At 39.9% G+C, this 12235-nt stretch overlaps 1 protein-coding gene across 2 annotated transcripts in view; it reads left to right on the top strand.

The window, feature by feature from the left end:
* The window catches only part of SORBS1 (sorbin and SH3 domain containing 1), a 161917-nt gene that overhangs the window by 39530 nt on the left and 110152 nt on the right, over window positions 1–12235 (top strand). For both annotated transcript variants that reach the window (XM_066323990.1, XM_066323992.1), the window contains exon 2: window positions 432–490. The gene's annotated coding sequence lies outside the window, so the exon portion shown is untranslated. The remainder of the gene's footprint in view (window positions 1–431; window positions 491–12235) is intronic.

The following is a 12235-nucleotide window of genomic DNA, read 5'->3' as shown; positions in this document are numbered from 1 at the left end:
AGTGAGTCTGTGGACGATGTATTAGATCAAAACATATTTCTGTCTCCAAATGCTAACAGCAGCACATTCAGTTCTCTGGATTTCAGCAGCTAAAGTAGGTGTTGCAGAATTTTGGCACTGCTTCTCTTTACAGAATGATAAACAAAAATGATGTTGCCTTGGGTTTCACATAGACATGGAGGATCTTGTCTTATAAAAGGTGATTCATAGACAAATGGTGACTCTTAGCTTTAAAAGATAACAAGGCTAGTTGAACTGTTGGGCTACAAATAATTGTCAAATTTTATTGCTTACCCCAGGGTGGTGCCTTCTTTTATATTAAACTGAGAGAGCATTTAATTGTGGGTTGTTTTGGGTTTTTTTCCTGATGGCTGCATTAGATTATTGTATTCTATAACACTTACTGGTTTGTTTTTTTTTTTCTTTTCCAGGAGGAGTCTAGAACATACCTGTAGAGCTGCAGTTTCCTTTTCTCTGAGCTCTACCAAAGGTATGTAAATGTGTGTTACACGCTGTTATTCTCCTCTGTGTTCATCTATATTGCTCTATGGACATTTCCAGAAAAGTGACATTCAAATCTATTGGCAGGAGGTGACTGCTTTCTTTGATTTTTGAACGCAGTGTTTCAAACACAATTCAAAGGTCTTCTCCAGAAAGTTACATTGAATCAGAACTAAACTTGAGAATTCAGGTTAATGCGCACAACAGTGCTTGTACACTGTTGCAAGTGGTGTTCAAGTTTAGGCTGTCTGGTAATAGATGATAGGTATTTCAGGTGTTTGAAGAACAAGAACATAACTATTTAATAGCAGGTGGACACTGGTCTCAAAGTGTCCGTTAATTAATGATTCCCCTTATAATATTCTAACTCATGAGCAAAAAATGTGGCGTAAGGGAGGCACTGTCTCCCTCCCTTGCCAAGTCTGGGAGTCATCCTTGCTCTCTGTAAGAATGGCTGGATTTCTAGTTGGGCACTGAATCCAGACTCTATTGTTCTTCCTCAGCACTTTGGTACCTGAAGGAGTTTTAACCAAGAGAACTGCCTGACATTGAGAAAACAGTTTCAGCAAATGTGTAAAGTTTTGACCTAAAAATAGGATAACGTGGTAAATAAGAACCTGATGTTCAAAGGTTCAAAGCTGTCTTTGCTGTCTAGTTGGTTGTATAACTTGGAAGAATTGAAATAGCTTTTGTGGTGATAATTATTAACATATGATTGCAGAGTTAAGAGTAAAGAATAGTGTTTTTCTATAAATATCACTGTAAAAGTCCATAATACGGCATGATATTTTTTGTATATATGTTTATATAAATGCAAAATTCCCAAGTAAGATTCTAATCTCTAATGAGCTATACGTGTCAGCTTGACAGTGCCTGCCTAGTAACAGAAAGCAATGTATGATGAGGAACAGTGGGACTCTCTTTTGGGTTTAGTGGCATTTTTGTGGTTTTTTTCTTCCTTTTGAATAGAGGGTGGGAAGTGGTTCTTTTGAGCTATTATACCACATAAGCTTTGACTGCAGTTTTTACTCCTCTCTGTACCTTCTAAGTGTACACCACCCTTTTGTAGCTGGAGCTGGTGGTGGCCCAGGTTCTCAATGAGCCACAGGCAGGGAAGGTGCTGGTTCTCTCTTTCAGTGGTACAGGAAATGTAAACATTTTCTAGCTCTGCATTTGCAATGCCAGATATTTCCTGACCTTGTGTGAATCCACCAATGCTTTTCTGCCTCCATAAACCCCTTTTCAGTGTGGGAGAAAGAACTGAGAATGACTCGGAATTAATTTCCACAAAGTTTTCCTAAGTAATTTTCAGCCACTCATGGGTTTTCCTGGAAGACTGGTGTACAATAGGCCTTTGTCTCCAAATGGATTTATTTATTATTTTTCAGTCTAAATGCCTAGCTTGACCCCAGTTTTAAAGGGCTTCTTAGTCCCCAAGGCTTACCAGTTCATCTTGAAATAAACCTTCTGAAGACATGACTCTTCTGTGAATACACAAGGCATCATAATTCGGTTCATACCAGAATTAATGGAAATCAGTCAAATCATATCTGAGTCCAAACATGTTACATTTTAAAGGAACCAGAGACAAAGCAAAACATCTATGAAAGCAGTTTTATGGTTTCTACAGAAATATATTGTTGTGAATTAGGTCTGGATTCCTTGACAAAACTAATTCATGGGTGAAGGGCACACTTTCAGCAACAGGTTCAGAGTTCCTACAAGCTGTGAGCTCTGAATTAATAATGTAAGATTAATTGTTTAGTTTTCTATTCTTTTGATTATTTATTTGGGTACCTGAAACTGTGTTCTTTTGAGGCAATAGAAGCAACAAACAGATCTCCATCTTCTCCTGTTTGTTTCAAAACAAAGAGGGCAGATTTTCTAAAGTGTTTCTGTTCTGATCTTTCTGAAAGTCTCTGTCTGTAACTCGTTTGCAACAAACAGCCTTTCTCCTCCCTGCCCCTTCCTTTAGATCTGTAATATCATCACTTGATGAATCATGTACACCTTTCCTCCCAAGCAGGTCGTAATTTACACCAAATCTGAACTCTGAAAACTGTGTTACAGGTAAATAGGTGTTGACTAGTACTGAAATCTCGTCATGCAGACTTTAAAAGTCTCCTTTTAAAGGCTGAAGTGGTGGCATATGTTTTATGTCACAGAAGAAACTGTTCGAAGTCCAACAGATTTCACTGCTACAGGATTTTTTCCTAATAAAGTTGTCTTTTGCTTGGACTTGCTTCTACCAGATTTAGCTATTTTTCTTTCCTAATTCACACTGCCAGCTGGGAAAATCTTGTCAATTCATCTCTTGGTCAAATTCTCTTTCAAGGCTAAGACATCAAGAGCACTATTATTGAAACTATATTAAAATTAACAGGAAAGAGAACCCAGTCCTAGGATGCAGTGTTGGAAGTGGATAGCTGGATGGGCACCACCTAGCACTCCTCATTTCAGAGCCCCTACAAATGTGCCTCAACAGTGATCCATTATTTCCTTGCATTTCATGGCAACAGGGCACAAAATGTTAAGACTGTGGGATAAGACTTGTCATCACCAGTCTCACCATTAGGAACAACCTGATATAGAAACAACAAACCCCAAAGTTTTCCTTTCATACAAATTGTGTAAATTTGTGATATGTTTTTTGTTTCCATGAGTTTTAGCATGAGACTCGATGACAGGTAGGCCTGACACTTCTGCTGTCCTTGTTGCATTTTCTCCAGTAGCATCACTATTCATTGGCCCTGAGGCCAAGACATCATTCGTTCCCTGTTTGCTTGAGCAGTTGCTGCTTGTGTGGTGTGCTTGTGCTGATGAATCACTCAGCTCCTATTTAGTGCCTGAAATAAAAACTATGCATCTGATCTGCCACTGGGGTTTCTGTTTCACAGTTAATTCTGCACAGGATGTGATACAACCAAGCCCCCAGGAAAATCATGCCAAGAACAGTGTGAAAAGGGGACAAGACCATTCTATACTCTTCAGCAAAAATTAAGGAGAAAGCAAAGATGTGAAAGATTTGTTTAAAGTGTTGTGACCTTGGGGGTCTGGAGATAGCACAGAGAAGATAAGGTACAGTGTCTGTAGCTGAATGCAACCTCATATCCATAGTGCTCATCTCTCAAACTCTGTCCTGTTTCAAACACGGGAAGAGCAGATAAGGCCATTTCCGGTACTATGATGGTTCATGGTTTGTTAGACTTCTTCAGCTGTTGGATCCTTTAGCTTTGAAACTGCAGTGTCACCAAACCCCTGCATTTTGTTTTATTCCAGAAGCTTCTGACAGTCAGCAAGGATTGTATCCAAACAGTCCACTGAGTATTAGCACATAGCTTGTTCCAGCAAATGCATTAGTACCTATTAAACATTTACACAACAGCATAAAGTTAGACAAGGATTCACAAACATAAATAAGAGCTGTTCTTTGCGCTGTAGAGTCACCAGTCTCAGTCCTGCCTAGATAATAACATAGAGAACGGCTGCTTATAGGAGGAAGGGTGAGAAATGTTTGAAGGAAAAGTGATTTCTGAAAAGGTGGTGACTGGAGAAGGGGATTTGCTGGTCTAGGAACTAACGAATGACCTTTACAAAGGTGTAAAAAGAGTGAAAATGGGAAATAAAACAAGATAACAAATTTAGGAGACAGTAAAGAAGAGTAAAGAAGTTAACTAAGTTTGAATATGAAATGGACAGGAGAATTTTCTTTTGCCACTTTTTAACATTCAGGCAATGTGTTCAGTATGCAGATGTGCTAGAAAGTGTCTTACAAGTATTGAGGATGGGACAGAATGGAGTAAAGTCTTTGTCTTTAAAAGCACTACGTATAGTTTCTTTGGTCTGATCAAAATGCAAGTGTTCTTTATTACTTTTTGGTCTTTGGAGCTCTACATCTTATTTTCCTTCTCTGTGCTCCACCTGGGAAGCTTTTCTATTGTTTGGTCCTTCCAGAACTGACTTTCTTTTCCCTAGGTTAATACTGAATTCTTGAAACTTTTTGCAGATTTTTTTTTTTTTAACAGCAGTATCAAGGAATTGAAAACCAAAGAGTGGTATGGATATTTTTATCTCTTGCTTGCCATGTGTCCTATATGGGAGCTACAAGGAAACAGCTTCCAGCCAAGTGGAATCTCAATAAATCTCTAAGTCTTGTGAACTGTATAGAAAGGGAGAAATAGTGATATTGTAACATGAGCAGGTGCTGAGCAGTGCTGTCTAGGGTACTAGACAGCTCCCCACACCCCCGTCCCAAATCAAACCAAAACCAAAAAAACCAGAAAAACAACCCCGAAAAACCAAACCAAACAAACAAACAAAAAAAACCCCAAAAAACAACAACAACAAAAAAAACCACCAACCAACCAAAAAAAAAATAACAACCAAAAAACCCCCACCAAAACAACAACAACAAAAAAACCCCAAAAAAACCCATGCCAAAAACAAACCCAAGAAACCACAAAAACTCAACCAGTAACAAAAAAACACCCTCATAACCTCTGATGTCCTTTCTGCTCTTTAAAACCAAAACTGTCCAAGTGGAAGTGTACACGAGAGATAGTTGGTGCTGAGAAGGAATTGCCATCACTTGCTGCTTTCCTCCTTGCTGTCTGTTGGCAGTATTGGGAGCAGCAGAACTCCTCAGCAGTTTTGACACAGCCAGGTTCATCATTAACCATCAATTAACCATGCAATCTTAACCATCTTGGGAAGCTTTTCACCTATTAAAACAAATGATTCCAAGTTCTTAGTAGTTCATGAAAAAATTTCATGTCAGTGCTACAAAATTAGGCAGGTTTCTGCCAATTTTGATTGCTGGTGTCTTGAAGTTTCATTTGTGATCTGGGCATAATGAAAGACTCTGAGTATACAACCTTAAAAATATGTGGCATTAATGTAAATTTTCCCTGTTTATGAAATACCAGAAAGTGAAGTGCCACAGCTCAAGTTCTGGAGAGAGACTCTGGGTAATGCAGATAATGAAATGCAGGACTTTGCCTAGGGCTTTTCAGTGCCTACACACCCATTTTGTTCCTGCAATAAATCTGCATGTGGCATTTGGAAAGCAAAATTTTTCTTCACCCAGTGCTCCACTTAATATTCTCAGACTATTATACTTCTTTTTGCTCTCCCTCACCCCCACAGTAATTTTTAATATACAGATATCAGAGGAGTACTAAACATTTGGCTGAACGCAACAGCTTTTATTGGAGCTCTTGTGGTATGTGGGAAATCACATGCTGGAGAGCTACTTTCACAGAGACAGCAAATTCAGGAGTAATGCTGTCAGAAAATGGATGTCCTGCCACCAGCTTTTGTTGTCTGACACAGCTGTCAGTGAAGTTTGTGGGCTGGTCACGCTGCCTGCCCTGTCCCCTCTCTCCAGCTCAAGGGCAGTTGTGAGGGACAAGCGCAGAAACTGTGACTGAGGCTAGAGTCAGGACTTTAAAGAATGAAAACCCTATTGATGAGTATTTTGTGGACTGTCTGTAGTTTACACAAAATCTGCATGATTTAGTTTCTGGCTCCAGGTTTGTAGGTGCCTGGGATCTTATAATCTCTCTCGGCAGCTTTGGCTCTGCGTGCTCGGATGCTCATCCACTCCGGGTGGCAGGGCTGCCCCTCCGGCCTAGGGAATGTGGTTACTGCCCCTTTGCTACACTGCTGACCGTGTTCAGGGCTTGGCCTAAAGTGAGTAGGGCTGCCCAGGGGCACGTAACACTGCACAGGAGGGGATGGAACCGCTGCACCCATCCCTTTCCTGCAAAACCATCTCTACCTATGAGTGACTGGAAGTTGTACTGCCTTACAGTGGGTGTTTACGGTACTGGTCCAGCTGGAGTTTATTGGTTTTGGTCTGATCTCCAGTTAACATAAACTTGTGAAACTTCAGTTGGGCTGTTATTGAAACCTATTTTTGAGAGATAAGCAGAGTGATGGTAATTTGTATAAATGTCTACTGCCACTGCAGGCACTGGTGCCAAGGAATGACAGATGGAGAGTGGGAAATGTCACAGAGAAGGGGGATGGGACCTGTGAAGTACCTATAAACTTAAGATTTGTACCTGTAAATAAGCCTTCAGTGGCAGCTAATAAACGTAAGTATGATTAGAAGGAAAAGTGGCAAGTAATACAGATATTAATCACGCTCAAAAAAATATTTCCAAGAAATAAAATTTAATCCAGAAAGAAAGCCAAAGAAATACCAAAGCAAAAGCTGATCATCTGAAGGTGAAATGGAAACTAAAAGCAGTGCCAAGGTTAAGGATTATTTTTGTCTCCTGCCCATGTATTATTGTGGAGGAAAAAGCAGGGACTTGTTTTTTGCCTGCCCCAGAACCAAGATGGACAAGTTGATTTAGGGATACTTTAGGATTGGATCTGGGGGTGGGGAAGAAAATAGACAGTGGAACATGTGGAAAACATCTGGTCCGAGGAGGCATTTTAGAGTTAACTTAGGAGGGAAGGAGGGGCAGCTGTGCAGCGTGCACAGACCACCAGGGCTGACTGCAGTAATAAACAGGAGAGAAGAGGAGGCAGAGCTGGGATAAGGCTTCAGCCAAATCAAAGAAACAGACAGAAGGAGGACCCAGACTGCAACTTTGTGACCAGGAGACCTCTCTGGTGTACAGTGAAAGTGTAAATTTGGAGTGTCTCTGCGTGTGCACTGCCTTTGAGTTAAACTCATTCCAGGGAAAGGAACAGGATGCTTTCTTTGGATCTGTGCTGAATGCAGGGTAGCTGGTAAACTTACAGAACCTTTTATCAGAAATGGTGTGTCCTTCATGGAGGGGGAGATATCAACCTGTAATCGGGAGGAAAACGACCTGCCTGGAGAACATTAAGGCAGCCAAAGAGGAATGGTGCTAGGAATTACAGCTTCCAGACCTTCCTCTCTTCCTTGGGAGTCAATTCAGATCTTTGTTTCCTGCTCCTTAGAAAAGCCAAGTGCATTGCTCTGGAAGTACAAGCTTATTTGTTCCCAAGTACCTGGTTTCTTGAACCTGAGTTCTCTTGGCATTTATTTTGTTGCACTGAACTGTAGAAGATATTTTGAGTTCTTCTGTGGATCTGTGGTTTCAGGACTGCTGTAAACTGATCCAAGTCCTGGCTGGTACTGAAAGAAGATGGGCCTATCCCAACTTCACCCTTACTTTGTGTTAGCTCTAGTGCTGATGTGACATGATCAGGTGAAATGAGAATGAATCCAGCTGAAAACTTACCCAGCAAAGAAAAAATGGTGCCTTACAGACACCAGAAGAAGCTACTATGTACCTTTGTCAAACAGGAGGAACACCCAGCTGCAGCTTTCCCAGAATTGCTGATTGTTTCTTATGTGACTCTGAGGCTTCTGATACTGATAAAAGCTTTTGCATTATGTAAATCTGTGATCTAATAATATGTGGCATCTCCCAGGTCCTATTTTTCTGGAATGTAAAGTTTCCCCCACATACATTGCTGAAATGACACTGTCCTTGTTTCTCTCATTGTCTGACTTCATATCCTTTACGTGGTGCTCATGGGAGACTGGTCCAAAGCTCATTGAAAGCAGTAACATGATCCATGTTACTGATAGCAGACTTTGGATCAGAAATAAATTCATTCATTATGCCTTGCAGTTGTACTCTTTATACTCCACAGATCAGTTTCTGTATCCCATGGTGTATCACTGAAGACAGGTTAAAATAAAATTCATCCTATGTAGCCCATTGCCTCTATTACCCTTGAATTTATTGGTAGTTCTTCCTGTAATTAGAGGACCTCTAGAACTGATCTAATCCCTGTTTTCCTTTTTATGGATGAAGGCATCTGAAAGTGCTTGTACAATAATTATACTCGAACAATTCCAGTCCAGCTCATTCCATGGTTGTGCTACACCACCATTATCATAATGAGACACAAGAAATTGAAGTTGTGGGATTGCTTCCTTGCAAGTTGAAAAGAACTGTCCACAGATGGGCAAAGTTAATATACTGGATTTCGATTGGGACTAATGTCTTTTTCCAGTGTAGGTGGGCTGGGGAAAGAAAACCAGCTAAACTTTCCATGAACCACATTAAAAGAAAGTTTTCCTTCCCTGGTGAGAAAAGCCACTCCCAAAGCTGAGTGCCTTCAGGGTGGGTGGGGAAGGGAGCTGGAAGGGAGAAGGGAATCTGTTCACCATCCGGGGAACAGATTGAGACTGTTGAGGTTCTGCTCAGCATCTAAGATGCTTGATCACATTGCCTCAGCCAGCCAGTTTTCCAAGTTAGGTCAATCTCAGTTTGGTTCCATAAAGTGTGTGCATTTTTTTAATGGATTCTGAGAAATTCTTTGCTCAGGGAAGATATTAAAATATCCCATGGAACGTCATATTAAGCCTTGTAGTTTTTGGTGACTTTAGTCAAAATGCATCTTATCTTCCATGGTCATGTAAAATGCTCTGCAAGGACAACTTGCTGCTCTCTGTTGAGAAAGTGCTTGTTTCTTTGAAAGATAGCACTGCTGAAGAGCGTGTTGGTACATGTTAGGCTGAAAGTGGGAATTGAGAGCTTGAACACCTTGCTTATATCATAGAACAGTTGGTCTGAAGACAAAGTTAATAATCTTATGCATCTAAAGTTAATAATTACAGATATTAATAAAATCAGTGTGAATTTTCCAGAGATAATAGCATCACTAGTAATACAGTGCATGCCATTCCAGAACCAAAAGTCTAAGTTTGCTGTTTTGGTGCATTTGGCCATCTAGTCCATTTATAGTGGAACTCCCCTTTCCTTCTCAGTATTGAATTTGAATAATTGTGAATGTTTCCAGAAGGAAATAATTGGTGATGTAAACTGTATAACAAAATGTGACAGAAGAAGATCTGTTTTAATGTCAGGAAAAGCTGCATTATGTTTCCAGAATGAGACAGAAAGTTTTCACTTCTCAGCTTTGAAATCCCTTCCCTTCCTTGAAAAATTGTTCTCCTTTCTTCTGCTCCCTCTTCCTTGATCTAAATAGCTGTCTTCCCCTTTCCTTTTCATCTCTTTGCTTCACCCAATAGAAAAGAGGGTAAAGATAAAACAGAATTGGGAGAAATTCACTAGTATCCCAAACTTGATTTATTACTTTAAAATAATATGTATTTTTTAAAATGAGACAAGATGAAAACTCTGAGGAGCTGCACAGAAAATCTTGTTGGATTGCAGTTGCTGCAAAAATTTATTATGCTATTTCAGCTCATAACACAGGTGTAACTCTAATCAACTGGGCCTGCTGAAGGTTATCCATTTGCACCTTCAAACATGACAGCAACTTCCCTGATCTGTAAAAACACTTGTGTTTGAAGGCTTTGTGCTAAGGTACATATTCAGAGGAAAACAGCATTTATTGAATGACCATTTTCCTCTGTAACACCTTGGGGACTTCCTATCCAGCTGTTGAATTGTCAGAAGTCTGCTTATTTTAGGGGATTTTAATGAAGTTGCTTTATGAAGAGGAAAGCCTGTGCATACAGAAGCATCCCAGAATATGTCCCATTGGTATTGATCTCTCATCCCTCTACTGAACAGAATGTATGATTGTCCTTTGGCCATTGTTTTGAACCAGCATTCCACTGAGTTGCACCTACTGCACTTAACTCCATCAGTTATTTCCTTAATGTCTTCTTATATAGGAGTGTAGTTGCAGCTAAATGAAGATAATAAGATTTGCTCTATGCCCCTCTGGATTCCTCTTGATTTACCAACTTTTAATTAGAAGAGGGAAAGAAGGGGTGAGGAAGAGAGATCTCATCAGTTTTAGTTGAATTGTGAAATAGAAAGGTAAGACTGCATCTAGGAAATGATAATTGTCCCAAAGTTATTTTTAATTCTGTTGGTTTTCTAGCAGTAGGTACATGAGAGTGAAAAGGAGGAAGGATGGACCTGTCAGGAGTAGGAGACTCAGACTTAAAGCTTCCTGTCACAAGTGGATCAAAGATCAGCACCCAAAGATTATTGATTAGGGACTGTGCAGGAGGAAAGAGAACATCTGTTCTTGTTCTATCATCTTCTACCCTGCCAAGGAGGGGATAGGAGTAAGAAGCAAACCCTTCTTTACATTTGTGTCTCCACCATTTTTCAGTCTGTTAGCACTGGAACACTCAGATTTTTTCCAAAAGGCTATTTTGGCATAGTGTAAAGCCTTACATAGGAAATGTGCATTTTCCCAGGTAGACCAAAAAGTCTATAATTTGTTTCTGGTGACCACACATCCTGTACAAGCATAAGGTCTTGACCAGCCCACGTTTTAGAAAATGTCTTTCTCTTTGTGAAACTCTTCTGCAGCTTAAAGGATATATCTGTCAATGATGGCATAAGAATGTTTTTTTTTTTTAACATGAAGACAAATCCTGACCAAGAGAACAGGATCAGACAATAACCTGGATTACTTAGACAAGAAGTAACTGAAAATGGGTAGCATCTGTATTTTACAATGTGGACAGAAAGCAGTAAATATTTATCTGTCCTTTCCTTCCCTTTGAAATAAACACTTAAGACTCTGCTGTCATTCAGATAATCTGTTTCTATACTAACCCCTCTCTTTAAGACAGACATCTATTTCCTATTACAACCATATAGAGGCCCTGAACCAAAATATTTTGCATGCCTTTGCAGGCCTCCAGGAAACATTAAACATACTGAGACAGACAAAAAGCTAGGAAACCCCTGTTTAAAATTAGGAGCAGAGAAGGGAAACAGGGTTTTGTCTGCTTTTCTCAGGCCTGATATGAAAAGAATCTCAACTCAATTTACTTATTTTGCATAAAAGTACCTTGTTTCTCAGTATTAATTCAGACAAGCTGTTGTACCAACAAGGCCAGTGGGCAGTTACCCTTTAACCACACAATGGCCACTCAAAGAGTATTTTTAAAATATACCTCTTTTTTAAAAAAAGCAAACAACCAAATAACAACCTTGATTGCACAATCTGTTTGCTAGTTGCCTCTCTAAGAACAGACAGCTTGTCTTACACCAAAAAAGGCTATTAGATAATATATAAAAAGCACATATGTATTTAAAATAGGTTTGCTGCAGTAAGATTTCAGTATCAGCGTGCACTAGATTTTGCAATTGTAGGCAAAGAGAGAGCAGAAAGTAGGAGTAATAACTGCTGAAATCATTGTGGAAAAGCTCCTGTTGGTAAATAACTTTGCCCGTGAAAGTAGATACTGGATTGGGTATACTGGAATGAACAGGGAACAGTCACAACTGCAGAGGTTTGAAAGGGTGCTGCCCTTCAGAAGTAAAAAGTCATTCAGGATGACTTTTAAGGATAGTACCTAATTTCTGAATTGTGGTTACCAGTCAAAATTTCCAAAAATATTGTGCTAACCTGGGCCTTGGGGTACATAGTTAATTCCCCACCTGTGAAATGGACCTAATAGTACAGACAATTTGTCATTTGTCATTAGTTGTGAAAACTAGATAAATGGGAGTATGAGAATGGGCACAGCTGTGGCTCAGAGATCCTTCTAATGCAGGCTGCCGCTCTGGCAGTGGTCAGTGTCACTGGTTTAGGGGAAGGATTAATGTAGAGGGCGAATTCAAATTGTTACCACACCTGAGATATCCACACCTTCTAGTAACTTGTGGCTGATAGCTTCCCAAGCCAAAAGTTCTAGGATTAGAACTGTTCTTTCATTTTTTGAGTTTGCTCGCAGCGTGGATTTCCACAAGATCATGGGCAACAAGCTCTGCAATCCTTCTATGAATAATGTGACAAATAA

The sequence above is a fragment of the Sylvia atricapilla genome, chromosome 8 (assembly GCF_009819655.1).
Source record: "Sylvia atricapilla isolate bSylAtr1 chromosome 8, bSylAtr1.pri, whole genome shotgun sequence".
NCBI lineage: Eukaryota > Metazoa > Chordata > Aves > Passeriformes > Sylviidae > Sylvia > Sylvia atricapilla.
The sequence above is the reverse complement of the archived record's forward strand: the minus strand, read 5'-3'. Positions and strand labels throughout refer to the sequence as shown.